The sequence below is a fragment of the Agelaius tricolor genome, unplaced genomic scaffold, assembly GCF_023055355.1.
Source record: "Agelaius tricolor isolate 1412-34295 unplaced genomic scaffold, bAgeTri1.0.p SCAF_2, whole genome shotgun sequence".
Classification (NCBI taxonomy): domain Eukaryota; kingdom Metazoa; phylum Chordata; class Aves; order Passeriformes; family Icteridae; genus Agelaius; species Agelaius tricolor.
In genome coordinates this window covers 23,945,365-23,964,052 of record NW_027269262.1, presented here as the reverse complement: position 1 = coordinate 23,964,052, position 18,688 = coordinate 23,945,365, and the positions used below count along the sequence as shown (strand labels likewise).

Below are 18,688 nucleotides of genomic sequence, written 5' to 3'. Positions count from 1 at the left end.
TGATTTTCTAATATATACTGGGACACCAGGAAATTTCTTCCAAAATCAATCTCCCCAAGCAGAGATTAATTTTTATTAATGTATTTATTATGTAGAGCTGGTACTACACAGCAGACAACTGGATTGAATTAAAGTGTCTGTGGAAAAACACAAATTTGAGAATAGATGCATGAACAAATCCACTAAAAGACAAAAGATTTGAGTGCTTCATACTTTGGAATATACATTCCAGCAAAAAATCAAGAGGACTCTAATTAGACTGCAGTTTGGGGATCATTAACTTGGTTTACATTTGCTACCTTCCTGACAAATGTTAAGTGAATGTGCTATAGTTAGACGCAAACTGGCAAATTTCCTAAATAAGTCATAGGATATATTTATAAAGAAAACTAAAATAAAAGACCCAACCTTTTTTTTTTTTTTTTGAAGACAATTTGCCGTTTTATCAACAACAGATTTAGCAGCAAGCCATACCTGAAGTGCACAGCTCGGGCCGTGGCATTCCCCAGGTGTCTGTAAGAACTGCAGATAGCAGAGTGCCACCTGCCTTTCACGGGTCACAGCTGCAATGCTGCAGCCTGAAAATTAAATCCAGCCTACCACCAATAGTTGGCAAACATACCTCAGAAGCGTCAGTTTGAAAAATGTTTATAGTATTTGACTAATCAGAACAAAATAAAAAATCAAAAAACCCCAAGAACTCGTTCTTTGGAAGCAGCTACAGCTTTGCAAAACACGTAAGGACAGAACCAACATAGAGGCTGTAACTTAACACTGTTTTCAAATCAGAATGCATACACATGCCAGAGAGGATAAAAGGATGATAATAAAGAGAAACAGACTGATTAACAATAATTTGAAGAACTCTGCATTGACAAGAATACCCATTAAACATTTCCATTAAATTATTTTATAGAAAAGGAGAAGCTCCTCAGTGCTGCTTTCTATAATTACGGCCATAGCAATTCATCTCAGGAGCCATAGTAACTTCAGAACATACATTACCAAACATCAAGAGCATATCAAAATTTTATAAACCAGATGTTAAATCTAAAGCTAAATCGTATTTCACTGCTATTCAGAAGTCCATCATCACAACATACTAACCAACTACCAGATACTGCTTTACATGAAGTAGCACAGTATCAGATTTCACACACCCTCCTCCCCACTATCAACAGATAGTACTGGTAGTACACACCTACTATTAACTGATAGCAGTATCAGCAATCCACTTACGTGTCCCACAGCACAGAAATCAGACCCAGCCAACACTGCTGATAAAGCTGCTGCAGACCAGAGGGCAGAAACGGGTCTCTCTGCTCCTGCTCACCCCAGGAGCTCAGCTGCTCCCTTGGCTGAATTCCTGCATGCAACCTCTAACACAAGAGCCAAAATTTGCAGGAGAATTATGTTGTATTTCTGCAGTTCACAGATTGTAGTGTACAGCTACTCCCTGAAAAGTAATGAACTTCATTCATTGAAAATCCTGTATTTGTACAAGACTATATCAACAGAAGTCAGGATCCACGTGGTTTCACAAAGTAGCTGGGGAAAAGAAAGTGAAAAACAAACGACCACACAACTCTTTCTTCTGAAAACAGCAGCAATACAGTTACCACCCTCTGCATCTCTGCCCAGGAGGAAATGAATACAACAAACCTGCTACAACCATGTTTATGGATCATTACAAAGTGCACAGGCACTCCTACTACCTGTAAGTATTTTATGAAAACAGCACTAGTTAAAGATTAAAAGAAATGAGACACTTCAGATATTAATGCCTTCAGCTTTGTCAACCAAAACAAATCTGTAATAATATCCCAAGGAATAAGCAGTACAACTCAGAAGACAGTGTTTACCCTACTTAGTTCAAAAAAACCTCTCAAACACAGAAGTAAACTGCCACATGCCAGAGCAAAACCCTAGCTCTCAGCAGGACTCCTCACAGCTGTTCAGCATTAAAATGAGAAAGCGAGATTAGTTCATTAGTAAATGTAATAAAGTTATATTATTGGTACCTGCTGGAGAGGAAGGTGGGAACACAGCACAAAATCCAGAAATTTACCCACATCTTTCACTCTACTAAGCAAAGTAGCCAAGGCCATACCTCAGCCTTTCAAGGCAGCAATACACTTTTGATTGACTATGTGTTACATATATGACATCAGCAAGTTCAACAATTCTAAGTCAAACTTTACTGAACTCAGTCAGCCTTATATAACAACCAGGAGATGTTCAAACTTCTAGAAATAAGATTTGAGTGCAATTTCCACTATGAAAAAAAATCTACATCAGTCTAGCTGGGCTAGCATCACATCAGGCTTTTACACCAAAATTCAAACCAAGAGTGGTTAGTCAGCTTTCAGAGAGTAAGACCTTCAGATGCACTACCTTAGGGCTCCCAGAACACACTACCACTATAACTTTAACGCCACATTTTAGTTTTAAGATGTTTGTCACAGCTATAATCTTGCAAATTCTAACCATCTTCACAAGGCTGTGCATTCCTGCACAGACCTCTCCTGCCAGTAGTCCAGTTTGCTGAAGGAGCAGATACACTGACAGCTCCCCCCACCCCAGCTGCCCCCTAGGAGTAATCCCGGGCAGATTATCGTTGTGTCAATCTACAATGCAGACTCAGCATCTGGAGTGATACAAAAAACCCCTAATAGTTGTCATTTATCTGGTAAGCAATCCTCACAGAACAATATATGGATACAATTGACTGAGGTGCTTCCATCTGCATCGTTGCAGAATGGTAAACTCTAACTCCCCAATTCAGAAAGTGCCAAAATAGAGCCACGCCACAGACCGAAGACAGTGCAGTTAAATAAAACAGCGAGAATTAAAGCACATCGGGGTTTCAAACCGCACTACACGAACATCCCACTGAAGACCCACGTTTCTCAGACAACTGACGGTGCCTTTCACGCCACTTCTTCTCTCGCCAGAAGATGAGCCTGAGCAAACTTCACTTGCTGAAGTGTGACAAAACCCTCTGAAACGTTCCCGAGCCAGCGGCTGCCTCTCCGCAGCCGGGGCTCAGCGACAGCCACGCACCTCACTCTCCTGGGCGAGACCGCGACCCCGAGGGCAGGAGCGGCGCGGGGGTCCCGCAGCGCGGAGCACCCGCGGTCCGGGTTCCGGCCCCTCTGGAGATGCGGCTCCCTGTCCGTCTGTTTTTTCTGGTCCCGAGCGAACAGCACCGTCTACGAGGAGAACGCCCGCCCGTTCTGAAAGGCTCGGTGGACTTTCGGGGGTGGGGCCGGGCAATGCCCGAGACGGGCTCCGAGCGCCGGCAGCGCTCCCCGGCTCCGGAGCCCAGCAGCAGCGGCGCTCCGCCTCGCTGCCGGCTCCCCCTGCCGGCACCCTGCGCCGCTCCGCCCGGACCCCAGCCCGCCCGGCCTCCGAGCCCCCCGGGGGGCCGGCGGACACCGGGGCGCAGCCGGTGGAGGAGCGGGGAGGCGGCCCCGGTCACGGACAGGGCGGCCGGGGACGCACAATGCCCGCGGCGTTCCCAAAGCGCCGCTGCGGCGAGGAGGGGAGAGGAGCCGGCAGGGTTACCTGGAGGCGCCGAGGGCTGCTCGCCGCGGGCAGGGCGGCCGGACAGGCGGGGGCTCCGCCGCCGCCGCCTCGCTGATGCCCGCTCCCGCCTCACGCCGCCATGGCCGCAGCCCCGCCGAGCCGCCCGCGCTCCGCTCGCTCCCACCAAGTTTGCGGCGCGGCAGCTGCGCGCCTCGCCCGGCGGCCGGACCCAGCGCCCCGCCGCGGGGGCGGAGCAGCCACGGCCGCCCGGCCCCGGCGATGCGGAGCGCGGCGCGGCGCGGCTCGTCCCGCAGCCGGCGCTGCCCCGGGCTGGGGCGATCTCGCATTACTCCCTGCCCTCCCCCGCGCTCCCCCCTCCGGGCCAGCTGAGAAGTTGCAACTGGTTTAGATATTTGTCCTTGGGGTTTGGGTTTTTTATTTTTTATTTCCTTTTACTCCTTAATCACCGCAGCTCACAAAAACATGACCTGAGGCTGCTCCTTTTCCATCAGACCTGAGCAGGGGCGCCTGTACAACTAAGCACAACAAATCCCGGCGAGCTGCAGCGAGCGACGGCAAGAGGGAGGGGAGGCGGTGGTACACGGGCAGCGCTGCCGGTGCCGGGTCCGCAGGGGCTCCCGGCCGGTGCCCGGAGCTCCGCGGGGCTCCGGGGCCGGGGCGATGTACCAATACCGGGGAGCAGCAGATAAAGGGGGAGAAGGAGGGCTGGGCGCCAGCGGCTGCCCCGGGACAGCGTGGGCACGGGAGCGCCCCGGGATCTCAAGCGGCGCGCCCGGCGGCTCTCCGCACCCCTCTCACGCCGTGCCACAGCCCGGCCAGCCAGCCCCAGTGTCCCGGCCCCGCGCCTCCGGCGTGCGGCGAGCACCCGCGTAGGCAACAGGAGCCCCGCAGCAGCGGCCCCGGCCCCGCTGCGAGGGGGAGCGGGGTAATGACATTTCTGCCGCCACGTAAGAGCCTCCGGCGAGTCCCTCTCCGCCCCCTCCAGTCCCCTCCCTCCCCCCCCCCATGGCACGATCGACGTGTCAGCCCCAAAAGTTCATTTCCAGGCCCTGTGAGAGTCCCCTATAAAGGTCCCGGGGCGTGCGTGGGACAGTGAGACGTGGCACTGCGGGGCTGCAGCCGGGGCGCGTAGGCATCTCCCCAGGTACGTGCGTTCGCATTTTCGTGCTCCCCGGGTTTTCGGCGCATGCCTTTGTGCTTTGTCAGCTCACCTGTATTAAACTAGGAGGTTATTTCTGTTCATGTGTGCATTGTAATTAATTCCATCAGAGTTGGAGCTTTTTTCTTTTATGACAGCATTTGCGTATTTCTACTTCAAACTGCAGTAGAAACTGACTTTTGTTGTTCACAGCAAGACCAAGCAATTTAGAAGACTAAAAGCAGTTAGAGTTTATTAAAACAAACAAAACCATGGAATTCATCCATGCTAGAGTAATCTTATAAAAGTTAGCTAATTAAAACAACTACCATCAAAACTTATCAGCAAGCCAAATGTTCCAAATCCAAATTACCTTAAACTTCGAGCTCAATTTTACTTTGGCTAGGGTATAAAAGAAACTTGTTCAAGTAGAAACATTAACAGAAGTTTGAAATTATCATTAAAATGAAGTCCTGGAATTTGGAACATTCTTTCTGATTATTTTTTGATATTAAAAAAACCCAACCCAAATACTAAAGGCCAAACTATTTTTTTTCATAGTGTCATGTAACCCCAATACTCAAGGATGTTTCCTTATAAATAACAATAGTGTCTAAGAAGCCACTACTGTGATTACTGTAATGCCTGGGGTCACTTTCTCATGTGATTTCCTTCTGATCCAGAAAATACTCATACAGAAAATATAAGAGTTCATTTTACATCTAAAAAATTGCCATCAAAGTAAGAAAAGATATAAAATGATTTACATACCTACACTATTAACTTCTTTGGAGTGTTATTAAGACATCTTCAGGTCAACAAGTCCTACATTTCTTATGTACCTCCACCTATTACAATACATTTAGACTTTCTTTTTAAAGAGGAGATATATTTGTTTCCCAACTGCTGTGTAAAAAAAAAAAATAAAACATCCCTACTTTATCTGTGAAAAGAAAGCACCGTGTATCCAAAACCAACTGCCAAAAAAATGTATCAAAATTCTAACCCCCTGAATGATATACATTTTAGCCTCTAAAAATTCCTCTGCAGTTTGGCTATGAAACAATAGGCATATAAGTAAAAAAAAAAAATCCCAAAACTCACCACATTTATATCTTTATATCATACTGTGTTAATGACATACAGCACATTCTAAGAAAAATTCCACTGGAATCATATTGACTCTATATCACCCACAGAGCATTTAGTCATGCACTTTATAGTTCTGTACCAGTTTCACAGAAGAATAGTCATGATGTCAATGCTTAATTTTATTTAATTTTATTTTAAAAGCTCAAGGGCAAAGATGTCTGAAACTGCCTGTGAGATTAATCATGTTTGAAATTAAGGCTAAAAACTGTAACAGTTTTAATATTACATGTAACTCTGTGCTATGTCTAAGTTACAGAGTTAAACCAGATGAGTTGAGTGAGTGAGCCCAGCAATTTTAGGTGATGCAATCCCCAGATGTACCCTTGCAAGTAGGCGCTGACAGTTTTTGTTTCTTCATAAATTGCACAGTGGTGCCTCAGTCCTAGGCTAAACCTCATTGTGTTACTATATCCAAAATAAATAAAGATATTCTTAAATAATCTAGGAATATTATGCTAAGGGCAAGGGAGAAAGCAGCAGTAGAAGCTATCTGCTATCTGATTTAAGGAAGAGAAAAAAAGAAGACCAAGTCCATTGCATCCAGCTTTTCTTCCAGTATGGAGCTCGTCTTTCTCTTCTGCCTCGTATTTTCCTGTCATTATATTTCTCGCTGTTAGTAATTTTTAATCTCTCCTTCCAACAAAACAGACCCAGCATATTAAGGGATGGCAGCGTGTGGAAGCAGTCATGGTACTGCAGTTGGAAGAGGAAAAGCTGCACAGCACCTTCAGGCTTTTGGCCAGTTTGGTGGGAAGCCAGATTTCGGCTCATTCCTGTGGTGGCAGGATATAAAGAGTGTTAGAAAGCATGGAAGGGGGTGGATTTCCATCTGTTTAGGTGGGAAAGTCACAGTGTAAGGGAAGGCCTGTCTTCCCATTACCCATGAAAAGCACCTTGGATAGTAAGCATCTCTTTCACCATTTAGAAAAACAGTCAGATACAGTAAATTGAAACTTTAAGTCAGATTAAAAAGAAAAAAAAATAGAAAAAGAAGAAGGTGTGAGCTGCAGTAAAACTGAACCTTGAGTTATACTTCCATCACAGGAAAAGGTCTTTGCTTGCTTCATGATCACAGAGTTCAAGGTCTTTATTACCATTGCATATTACTTTTTCCAGACCATTGAAAACATTAGTCATTTTTGTTTAATTCATGAAAAACAGGCAGAGGAAAACTTTGAAGTCTCACAGTTAATTGCCTACTTTTGTGTTTTCTAACCACATCATTTATTACTGAGGAGAAACCCTACTGGTGACCAGAGCCTTTCCAGAGCAGACCAGGCAGAAGAATGGTGCATACAAACAAGCACCCTTGCCTGAATCAATGCTTAAATGCAGAGAGTTTGTGCAGTCTGGTGTCTTGAATTTACCTGACATTCACAACATTGTTGAAATACCCAATTATCAGCTCTACATTACTGTTTCTTTCTTCTTTCCCACTGAGATTCAGGAAAGTATTTGCCCTGCTGCATTTGAGCTGAGTGAGCCCTTAGCATTCCCACCTGCATTGAGCAGCATCTTGCAAGGCTGGATCATCAAAGGTCTGCCATATTTAAATACCAGGGACTTGTGATGTTGTTGTGTGCAAAAACAGGAATGACATCTTCATCCCAGGAAAGCAGATGACCCAGAGGATTTAAGTTTGCCATCCTCATCCTCAGATGGGTCTGGTAGGGAACTACACTGTTAAAAAGGAGGGCAGGAAAGGCTGTAGCTGTGTATGTACAGTAGGAGACACATGGCAAGGTCAGACTGAGCATCATTTTAATTGTCTTAGCAAAAGACACCATTGCAATTCTTCATTTAAATAATAGGGAATTAAATGTCAATAATTACAAACTTTGTTGTTTTCCATTAAGTTACCATCTCTGTATTTTCTGTACCTTTCTGTATTTAAAGGTTCAGCTGACTGGTCTCCATAATATCTATAAATTAGGAAAAGCTAGGTGAGAATCTAAAACTTGGCTCCTGAGAACTGATGAGTTTATGTTTACCATTTGTGATCAAAAGACAAAGTAATATTTCTCAAGGCATTTCTATTATTAAGGCTCTTTATAGACAAAATGGTTTGTTTTTATGAATGCATAAGATATTTTCAACAGAGATGTATAAATAAATGTGCACTTACATTTATAAAACTCTGACCTGATTTTTAGTAATTGCTGCTTTCTTTCTATTAAAGTCTCTGACAGATAAGGCAGTTAAAGAAGTTATTATATGAATTCTAAATAAGGAGCATCTAACTTCAAGTCCCTAAAAGTAGTTAAATATTTGGTGAAAATGATGAATTCTTGGGTACTGATTCATGTGATCTGAAAATGCCATCCATTTCCTGATTCACCTTCATATCTCCTCCAGGAAAAAAAAAGTATTTTACAATGAATACCGTCAGTCAAACAATTTTTATGTGTCTGTTTTTCTATCTTTCAGCCAATTCCCTGAACTGATACTTTCAAAATGAAGAGGAAGATAAGAGTGGGAATGAAGAATGCCTTGGAGAAATCCAGTCATAAAGTTTGAGGAGTAGAAATAATAGGAAATATTAATAACTCTGGTCTCTTACATAGGTCAGAATTTAGACTGAAATGATGTAAAGTTACAAACCTGAGACATAAGGGCTATTAAATTTAAATCAAGATTCACAGATTTTTAAATTAATACATAATAAAAATATTTGCTTCTTCTCCTCTACTTTGGTTGGTAATATATTCTGCTGCCTTATACAACTTTCTTATATAGACTAATTTAAGTTTTCATTTTTGTTTTATATTAGCCCCAAGGCACCTCTTCAAACTAAGCCAGGGTATATATTAGCAATCCATTAGTTGCTCCTCTCTGTCTGCTTGTCCCTAATCATTAATATTGAATTCCTGTGTTACTAAATCACCCACCCAGCAGTACAAGTGGAATTCAGATAGAGAGCACAAACACACCACACACACACACACACACACACTCATATATAAATGAAACTTTATCACTGCCAAGAAGTCTAAAACACAGGACTCAGAGCTCATAGATGACATAGAGCTCATCTAGACTTCAGTTTTGTGCTGGCCTTTTTGGGGATGAGTGGATAGAGAGGATACTTGGCATAACTCCTGCTGTCATATAATCAGACCTTCCCAGTTTCTAAAAGGAATTTTAACAAGCTGTGAAGTCCTCATAACTCAGACAACATTTCTGTGGCACTGATCTAGCACTAGGAGCCCTATAAGAAGCTTACCAAGTGGTGGTGGAATTGTCTGTGCTATTTAATTTTATTTAATAGTAAATTCCCGAAGTAGGCCAACATCTAAGTCACTTTTAAAAAGTTATTTATCTAAATTACTGTGAACCCCTGTATGAACCTTATTGTTTTGCTTTTAGCTTATCTTAAATCCACTAAAAATGCACGTAAATCAAATAGACATTAACAAAAAAAATACTGATCAGTAATGGGTTTTCTTATAAAGAGTGTGACTGTCTTTAATGAGAGTTCATATACCACTTTAGTTAGGCACAGACAGCATATTTATGTGACCAAGATCTCACTTGCTCTCTGCCTTTTCACTCTCTAAGATTGACAGTGAACACTGTAAGGTAGATGTACTTGTCAAGGGGGGTTTTGTAGGAGGGAAGAGAGGCAGCATCTTAACAAGGTGTGTGACATATTGTAAGCATTTTTCCAGCTATGCACTTCCTGTCAGATCATTTGATAGCAGTAATAAAAGTTACAAGTCCAGTTGAAGTGATATTTTCCTCAGTTGCTCTTACACTGTATTCAGTTGCCTGTTAGGAAAGAACTAGATGGCATTGTTTAAATCCAGTCTTTGTAATCTGGAATTGTTACAGAGCAAAATGCTTAACAACTTGAAAGTGGCTATAGAAGCAGTACTAGGCAAAGACAAAAGAGAAAATAAATCAAATGAGTAAGTGTTTGTTACTGAGAAATAGAAACAAGTAACCAACACACACACACCAACACACACACTGCAAACCCAACTGAATTTAGTTCCTTTGATGATTTTACTGAGACACTAAAGCACCCTCCTCACAGTCTGATCTTCTGTTGTTACTAGTTGAACTCAGGCCAGACTAGAGCAATGAGAGTATAAGGAGGTACCTATGTCTTTCTCGACTTGAAAGGAAGCCCAGCCCACTTTTTTACATTTTTTTTTTTTGTGCATCTTGGTATCACTTGAGAATTTAGCAAGTGTCATTAGTTTGATGTGTTTCAAAAGTTGCCTATAAGCAATACCAAAAGTCTGCTAAGAATCTGTGTTGAGCTGAACTCTCTGCTGTCAAACTTTAAGCCTTCATTTTTTTGCTCTGTCCCATAGTGATCCCCAAACTAAAGAGATCCCACCATTTCCCAAACAGCTGTGAGCTTTGCTGGCAAAGTAAAGCACATCCATTTATTGCAGGCAGACAATTTAAAAGTGCAGCTAGTTTCTACTATGAGTTGATTTTTCATTCTTTTGTATATATATATATATGTGTGTGTGTGTGTGTGTATGTATATATATATGTGTGTAAATATATATATATCAGCCTGCATTGTGACATTGTCAGTTCAGGGTATAAGCAAAATTATATTCCATAATGAACAAAATTGGAAGTAATAAAGTAGTAGCACTGCAGGAAAAGGAAAATAGGATCACTTGGTGATACTAATTTCAGTTGTAATGGGCTTTCATGGCAAGATTCTGGTAGTGCAGGGGCTACAGGTGGTGGCTTCTTTAAAAAGCTACCAGAAGTTTCCCTTGTGTCCAACAGAGCCAATGCCAGCTGGCTCTAAGACAGACACACTGCTGGCCAGGGCTGAACTCAGCAGTGATGGTGGTAGCACCTCTGGGATGTAATATTAAAGAAAGAAAAAAAAAATATTGCACAAAAGTAATTGTGGCCAGAGAAGAGAGGAGTGAGAATATGTGAGAGCAACAGCCCTGCAAACACCAAGGTGAGGAAGGAGAGGGAGGAGATGCTCCATAGATGCTGGAGCTGAGATTCCCCTGCAGCCAGTGGAGGTCCAGGGGGAGAAGAGATCCCCCTGCAGGTCCTGGAGAGCCCCATCCCAGAGCAGGGGGATGCCCAAAGGAGGCTGTGACCCCATGAGAAGCCCAGGCTGGAGCAGGCTCACGGCAGGACTTGTGGGCCCATAGAGAAAGAGCCCCCCCACTGGAACGGGTTTTTGACAGGACACGGGGCCCCACAGGGGTCCCACTGGAGCACCCTGCTCCTGCAGCTGCATTGCATGGAAGGGCCTCACACTGAGCAGTCTGTGAAGAACTGCAGCCTGTGGGATGGACTCATGTTTGACATGTCCATGGAGGACTTCTCCCATCTTCCTGCCCTGCTGGGGCTGCAGTATGAAATTGGTAATAAAGTTAAGCCCAGGAAGGAGGGAGTGGTGGGTAGAAGGAGCGGTGGGTGTTTTTAGGGTTTATTTGACTTCTTGTTACCCTACTCTTATTTTGCTTGGCAAGCATAAGTAATAAATAATGAGTTCAGTGAATTTCCCAAAGCTGTGTCACCTGTGTTTTGCCTGTGATAGCAATGAGTGAGTGAGTGATCTCTCCCTAACCTTATCTCAACCCATGAGCCCTTCATTATATATTTTCTCACCTGAGGAGGGGAGTAGCAGAGCGGCTTTGGTGCTTACCCAGTGCCCAGCTAGAGTCAAAACACCAACTATTACTACTTAACATTTGAGTGCTTGACTTATTGCCCTCAACAATAATTAGTATTCTGTATAGTATAAGTTTAGTTATTAAATATGCATCACTCTTATTCCTCTCCATAGCCTAAAAACACTGTAGTTATTGAAATTATTTAAATCAGAAGTACCATGCTCAAAATATTTTTCTTTATATTTTGCATAATAAAAACTGTTTTGTTAAAAATATTGCATAATAATTATTTGATTGGACACTCTGAAAACTTGTAAGAGGTTTTGCTTCAGAAGGGGACACCTAGTCTGAGTCTGCTCTCGGAAGCCAGAATTTGACTTGTAAAACTTGAAGTTTTATAAATAAGCCTCATTGCAGAACACTCAAGCAGGAGGAGGTATGTGCAGACATGCTATTGAAGAGAAAAAAAACCCACTATTTTTTGCAGTTATGCCAAGCTCCAATTCAATTACTAAGTGGTTTTACTACTTATTCAGACTTGGGGGTTCATTAAAGACACAAGTTGACAGGGGAGACCAAAACCCATGTTCGCCTTCCAAGTCCACTGTCATACTTTAAATAGTTCCAGAAGATAACAAAAGGAGACCAAGGGTTAATGTCTACACACCTTGGAGTGCCTCTTGTCTCTAGTGGACATTCTCAATCCAGAACAGAAGTTGAGGGCTGGGGGATTGGTGTGTGCACTGATGCTCCTGTGTAAACAAAATAAGCCCGTTCACCATTTGTTCTTCCATCAGCCATATGTTTACTAAGAATTCAAAGGCTAAAATTTTAAAAATAGTTGTAGTGTGATAGAACTGTTAATGAAATAATTTGCATAAAAATGTCAGATTACAATCGGGTTTGTCAGCAGGGGATAGAGATTCTAATTAAAAAGATGAGAGCAAGTAAAGGAAGAAATACACAGGAGCTACATGTGTAATGCTGTCTTCTTTTTGGTAATAATCACTTCCTTGTACTATCAAAATGAAGGCATTGATAATAGAACTCAGCTGAAAAATGGAAAAGAGTACTTGAATTATCCCAAGAAAAAAATAACAGTCATCCAACTGCAACCCAAAGCCTCCATGCCTGCCAATGTCCTTGACTTTTCACAAAAATAGACTATGTATTATGTCCCAAAGACACAACAACTTGGACCAGAAGATAAAAACTAATTCACAAGTTAAGGACAAGTAAAAGTGGATAACTAGCACAAAGGAAGAGACACATTCATTCCAAAGTGTGCATGCATGGGACAATAGCAAGCAGTCACTCAACATGGTAGACAATTGGGAGTTTCTGGTTATAACATGATAAATCATGTAACCAAAAAAAAAAAAAAAAAATCAGTCAGACACATATTCATTAGCATCAGCTTCTGGGAGAGTTTTGCATAGTAATTTCTCCATGAGACAAAAGCAAATGCATATGGAAGCAAGGAGCTCCATGGAAAGATAAGTGAAGACTTTTCCCTAGGCTATCTCTGATGTCTGAATGGTGACACCCTCAGCTCCCCCTGCTTTCCATATCCTGGAAGAGGTGTGAACTATGTTCCTCCATCCCTCCTGATCATGCTGCTTCCACCATGTCTCCTGGCATCTCTGGAGAAAACAAGCACAGATCAGATCCCCTAGACATACGGTATAATTGATTTTATTGCCTTTTTACTTGCTCAGGTTGTTCAGTAAAGGACCTCAGGTTTTGTCTAAAGTTTTCTACACTACTCACATTTTTACTTATCTTGTTTTAGGGAGGGAACTGGAGAGATGTTCTATTATTTGAGGGAAAAATTGTATGAACTGGAAAATTTCTGTATGGTCATACAGGCTTTCATTCTGCTGCTGTGATCAAATGCAATGTGAATGGACAAAATACTGCTGGTTTAAAATTTTATTTCACAATGTTTGAGGAAATTAGTTTCCAAACACTTCTACTAAACATTTAATGGTTGATGTTCCCAGGATCAGCAGACATGGACCTGCCATCAGGAATGCCCTAGATATTCCTTACAGCAGATTGTCAGGCAAAGCCTCCCAATTTAACAGGATTGTTCTTCATTAGATGCAGGATGAACACCTGTAAGCATTTAGGAGTTTTGTTCAGTAGCAAATACTTGGGAAAGATTTTTTTTTCTGACTTGAGTGGGAGAAAGAATGGGTTGTAGTATTTCTGTGTTGATACAACCAAGACCCTTTTAAGGAAATTAAGTGCCTGCAATTTTCTTTCACACCAGTGGGATTTGCAATTAGAGGAAGACTAATAGATAATATAAATAAATAAAGCTCAAAGTACCTGCTGTATTTAGTGGCATCTTGCAGTACACCACAAGTCTTAAAAGTGACACAGCATGAAAAGCATCCTTTAAACCTGAATCAATTACGTTCTGTTTGGAACTCTCTATGAATAATCACACAAAACAAAATTCAAATGCATATTCTGTATGCCAAATACAACTGAAAAATCAGCAGGAAAGAACTTAGAGTGTGCCAAAATACTCCTTGGATTTTTTAGTTGAGATCATGAAAGAAAACCAATATTGAGTCTTTTCATTTTAAATTATAGTTTTCCTTTCAGTTCTCAAATTCAGATCACTCATCCAAAAATACAGATAACTAACATATATCCTATGTTGCCTAACTCTTCAACATCAGGAGTACTGGGGGTTTTCATCTATTTAAGAGCACAACAATACCGGTTACTGCTGTTAATGTGTTGTGATCTACAAATACCATACCTGAGAAAACCACAGATGAGTTTGTAACTCTGTATTTACTCAGTGGTTAGCACAGCAGGACTCTGGTTTTATTTGGAACTACCAACAGCATTAATGTTATAGCAAAAAAAATAAAATAAAATCAATGACAGTCCTTCTGTTTGATAGAAAGTTACACACTGTGATTTTCTGTGGAGGCTGCTAAACTCCACAGATAAACTCCACAAATCTGATGGGAAAAAAAGCCAAAGATGTTCAGCTACTATAATCAGATATAAAGATCTGAGAATCCCTTAACACTGCCAAGACCCAGGAATGGAGTGTCTAACTATGTCTGACTAAAATATCTTTAAGGGTATATTTGGTTTCTCAGAAATTAATTATCTAACAACATACATCTTTCCTTGGTATTTATGCTTTTTAACTCCCTTCTTTGTAAGTGAAGTGCTGAAGAACAAGTCATGCTGATTGTTTTGAGTTTTTTGGTGTTTTTTTTTTTTTCTTTCTGGTAACATTATAAATGAAAATGCATTTTACTAAAGCCTCTGGAAATGTAATTTGTTATGTCACAGCAATCACTCAGCATGTGTACAGCTGGGTTTGATGATACCAAACCCTGCTTGTTATAAAACCAGTAGCAATGGCCTCAAGGAAGGAAGGCTAAATGAAGAAAGACTGACAGCTTGGGGGCTCAAACTAGTTTGGGTCATCAGGAGCTAAAAGGGAATGTTTTAACTTGCCAATGAATTGCTATTCCAATGCCAAGGCAGAGTAGAGGCCAAATTAACATCTCATATCTCATTTCAAACACATTCCCTGTCTTTTACCAAAGTCCCTTTGATTATTTTAGAACAGAGAAGGGGGAAAATGTTCTGCTATGTATATATCACTTAGAGCACTTTCTAAAAAGATTAGTAAAAGCATAACAAGAAATACTGAATTTTCAATCGAGCTTGTCACGGGACAACTTCAATTCCACCCACTTGAAGAAAGCAGTACAGCTCTTCCAAAAATTCATCAATATCCCACTTGTTTATGTTAGTTCAATTCAAGATGACCTGATTAGAAAAGCTTCATCTTGGAAAAAACCAAGAAGCTTGCACCACTGTCTGAATCAAAACAAAAAAAACTTCTATCCCTCCAAATGTTTGTTATTGCTATCTTAACACTGAAAACACAGTGAAAGCATAACAGACCCAGCACAAACAAGGCTGAGTCCACCAGCATCCCACCAATGCTGGACCAGGAGCTCAGACAGTGCTGTTGCTCCAGAACCACTTTTTAACCTGATCTCTGAACAGCTGATGAACAAGCATTCAACAAACTGCAAGTTCCTCAGTAGATAGTAATAAGAAAGAACAACATTAAACAAGAATCATAACTCCCTTCAAATCTCACCCTATGGCATCTCCTGATTCTGTCTGATAGCTGGGTGAACAAAAACTCTGAGCTCAGCTCCACAGTAGAGAGCCAAGAACAAAGAAGGAAAGCTGGAAGTGCTTCACAGATTTTATTCACCAGTGTGGGTGCTTACTTTTTTTAGCCCTGTTTTTCTTTAAGGCTGGAGGATTGTTTGGCACAAAGGAAAAATAATTTAAAAAGAAGCAGAGATGAAAAGCAAGCAGATAAGGAAAAGCAGAAAGATAAAAACAAAATGAAGAGTAAGGAAAAAAGGAAAAGGCAAAATTATGTAGTCCTTCATTGTGTCAACCAAATAATAAAGTGTTTCCTCAGTACTATGTCTGATTTCAACTCACCCTTTGCCAAACATTATTCAGATAGTCCCTCCACCCAGAGCACTCAAATTCTTTAGTATAGGAGATAGAATAGGGCAATGGTCCATCTAGCCTAATTAACCTGTCTCTGGTGGTCACCCATAAGAGATTCTTAAGAAGGAGTTCAGCAAGGCAAGCATACAGCTGCCCATCGGTGATTAATGGCTGACAGACATCCAGTAATGCAGGATCTCAGTACATTTATACAGTCCTTCATAGAGCTAGGTTTCCAAAATTTCTTCCATCACTGATGTACCTACAGCCTCTTAGGCTGAGGAATGCCACAGCTGAGGTGTGCTTTGAAAGGGTGCACCCCCTTTTGTTTTGAACAGCTTCCCACCTAGTTTCTGTCATCATTTTATCATAAAGCAAAGTGATTAGTCATTACCTATTTGTCCTCTCCAGACCACATCCACTGCTCTGAATCTTAATTTTCTGTCTGTCTGAAAAAGGAGGAATCAAGAGTGTAAGCAGCCTTTTAGGCTTAAGCACGCTATGGAATTACACAGTGCTAAACCTCAAAGAGAAGCAATAGGAGGTTATCTTGGTTTCTCTCTATCCTTTTCTACTAATTCCTAACATTCAGTACTTATTTTGAGCATCACTGAAAGCTGAGCTGATGTTTTCACAAAAGGAGTTATTGCAATTCCAGTATCTTGCTTCTGAGTGACAACAGCAAGTTCAGAATCCATCACTTGTGAAGTTAGGATTGCTTTCTTCTGTGTGTCCCGTTATGGTTGCACACATGGAATTTCACCTTCTCTCTTATCATCCGTTCACTCCACATTCTGAGATCTTTCTGCAGAATTTGTAGCTGCTCTTCATCTTTGCTACCCAAAATAACTCTACATCATCTGCATGTGCTTAAGTACCTCTTGCAATACATGAAGAATAACAGACCAATCTATTTTCATCAGATTGTATTAAACAGAAAAGATAAAATTAGTATTACAAGCACTTGAGAAAAATGTAACAAAACACTATGCCTACAAATGAAAACAGCATTCCACTGATCTTTGGTGGAGTTGGGAAAAATCTCTAAAACTTGTCATGATTACCACCTTTACACAGAAGAGTTTTGATTTCCAAACATTTTTCTACAACTTTGATTACTTCTTTGGTCAGCAGCACCAGAATGGAAGAGACTCTTGCCAGTTCAGTTTGAAGTGACTATTTTGAGCCTTAAGGTTAAGATCTGATGATGAATAGTGACAAGACCTTTTTGAGCTTGATGCTTTGACAAAGAGATACAAGCCAGAAGTACAACTGGCATTCAAGTGTTTTCAATAATGGTCAGTCAGTGAGCCTTGTTATTTCTAGAGTTCTGCTGAGGTTACTGAGGGACTGAAAGTAGTACAATGACAGAACTGCAGCAGTGAAAACAATTAAGTGTGAATGCACAGTGCCAGACCAGCTCACGGCTTGCAGCTCATTTCAGCTTCTGGTTACAGCTCTAACTGGCCACAATTTAAAACAAGTAAGGCTATATAATATAATGCTTTTGGTCAATATCTGCTAAATGTTAACATTTCAGACATCCTTACCTCATAGATAATAGGTTAGCACTTCCCCATTTTTTTCTTCATTTTAACAAAGCAAATATGAGTAAGTTAATTTATATAAAAATAAAATTTCCAAAGTCCATTCTGTACTATCTGAGGTAAATAAAGAAAACTAATTGAAGATGTCATGATGAAAAAAATAGTAGATGAAGAAATAAATGTTTTTCTGGAAAAGCTTAATTAAATTCTTTGTGTAATAAACCTCTCTGGCTTTTGAACACGTTGAAAAAAATTGGCATAAATTTTTACAAACAAAAGAAGCATAAAAAGTTGCAAAAGTTAGAAGAAAAATATATTGATGAAAACAAAGGGAAAAAAAAGGATTAATATCCCTTCAAGACACTGGATTATCTTCTGATCATTCCATTTTCAGGGATTCAGTTAAGGACTATGAAAGTGTGACTGGGTCATCATTTCCAGTAGACACATTGGGTTCATAGCTGTCTGCATTTTCTTCCCCATTATTCAGAGATTTAAGAAAAAAATCTGTACAGGTAGTTACTTGGGAGTCAAATCATATTTTTAACAAGTAGCCAGAGGACAAGGTTGGGCTTTTAAGAGAAGTTGTTCCCTTTTATCAGTTTAATTAATTGTGGCCTCTGTAGAAGAGTTGTGGCTCTTCATATTGTAAAGGCTCCAACAATTTATACATCAGTCATGATGTAACAGGCTTCTAACACCACTATTTTAGCTAAATTTTTTTATTAATAAATAGGAGTGCCTCAGAAAATACCCATACATATCCATGTCCCAGTTCTTCAATATTTAAAGAATTTTTACATCCAATCTTAGAAATATGGCACTAAAACTATCTATCTTATCCTTCAAGTATCTGATCAAAATTAAAACAATAATGCATTGAATAAATTGAGCAATTCTGAATCAGAGGAAGGCATCAGACTCTCATATGAAAAGATTATGTTTACATGCAAGAGGCGATATACCACATACACGCAACTAGCCATTTATGATGAGCCTGTTATCTAAATCATCTAGTAAAAATATTACTAAAATTTATAGCAGTAACAATGATGATAATGATGATGATGATGATGATGATAATGATGATGATAATGATGATGATGATGATGATGATGATAAAAATCAGAAAATATGCAGGAAAATCTAAGTGACTACACGCCCAGCAT

General features: G+C 40.9%; 1 protein-coding gene, 1 long non-coding RNA gene and 1 other non-coding gene across 7 annotated transcripts in view; 2 read left to right on the top strand and 1 right to left on the bottom strand.

Moving 5' to 3' along the window:
* SEMA5A (semaphorin 5A) overlaps window positions 1-3,791 on the bottom strand; it is a 314,662-nt gene extending 310,871 nt beyond the window's left edge. For 2 of the 5 annotated variants that reach the window (XM_071454478.1, XM_071454487.1), the window contains exon 1: window positions 3,568-3,791. The gene's annotated coding sequence lies outside the window, so the exon portion shown is untranslated. Of the gene's footprint in view, window positions 1-1,239; window positions 1,263-3,063; window positions 3,334-3,567 lie in introns of those variants that run through there. The other 3 variants (XM_071454484.1, XM_071454488.1, XM_071454486.1) reach the window with 2 other exon arrangements.
* Window positions 3,792-3,970: 179 nt separating this feature from the next.
* Window positions 3,971-8,527, top strand: LOC139603582 (uncharacterized). Its single transcript, XR_011683743.1, has 2 exons — window positions 3,971-4,693; window positions 8,267-8,527. It is a non-coding gene; the product is annotated as an uncharacterized lncRNA (long non-coding RNA).
* Window positions 8,110-8,178, top strand: LOC139587571 (small nucleolar RNA SNORD123). Its single transcript, XR_011678443.1, has one exon. It is a non-coding gene; the product is annotated as a small nucleolar RNA SNORD123 (small nucleolar RNA).
* Window positions 8,528-18,688: the final 10,161 nt, after the last annotated feature.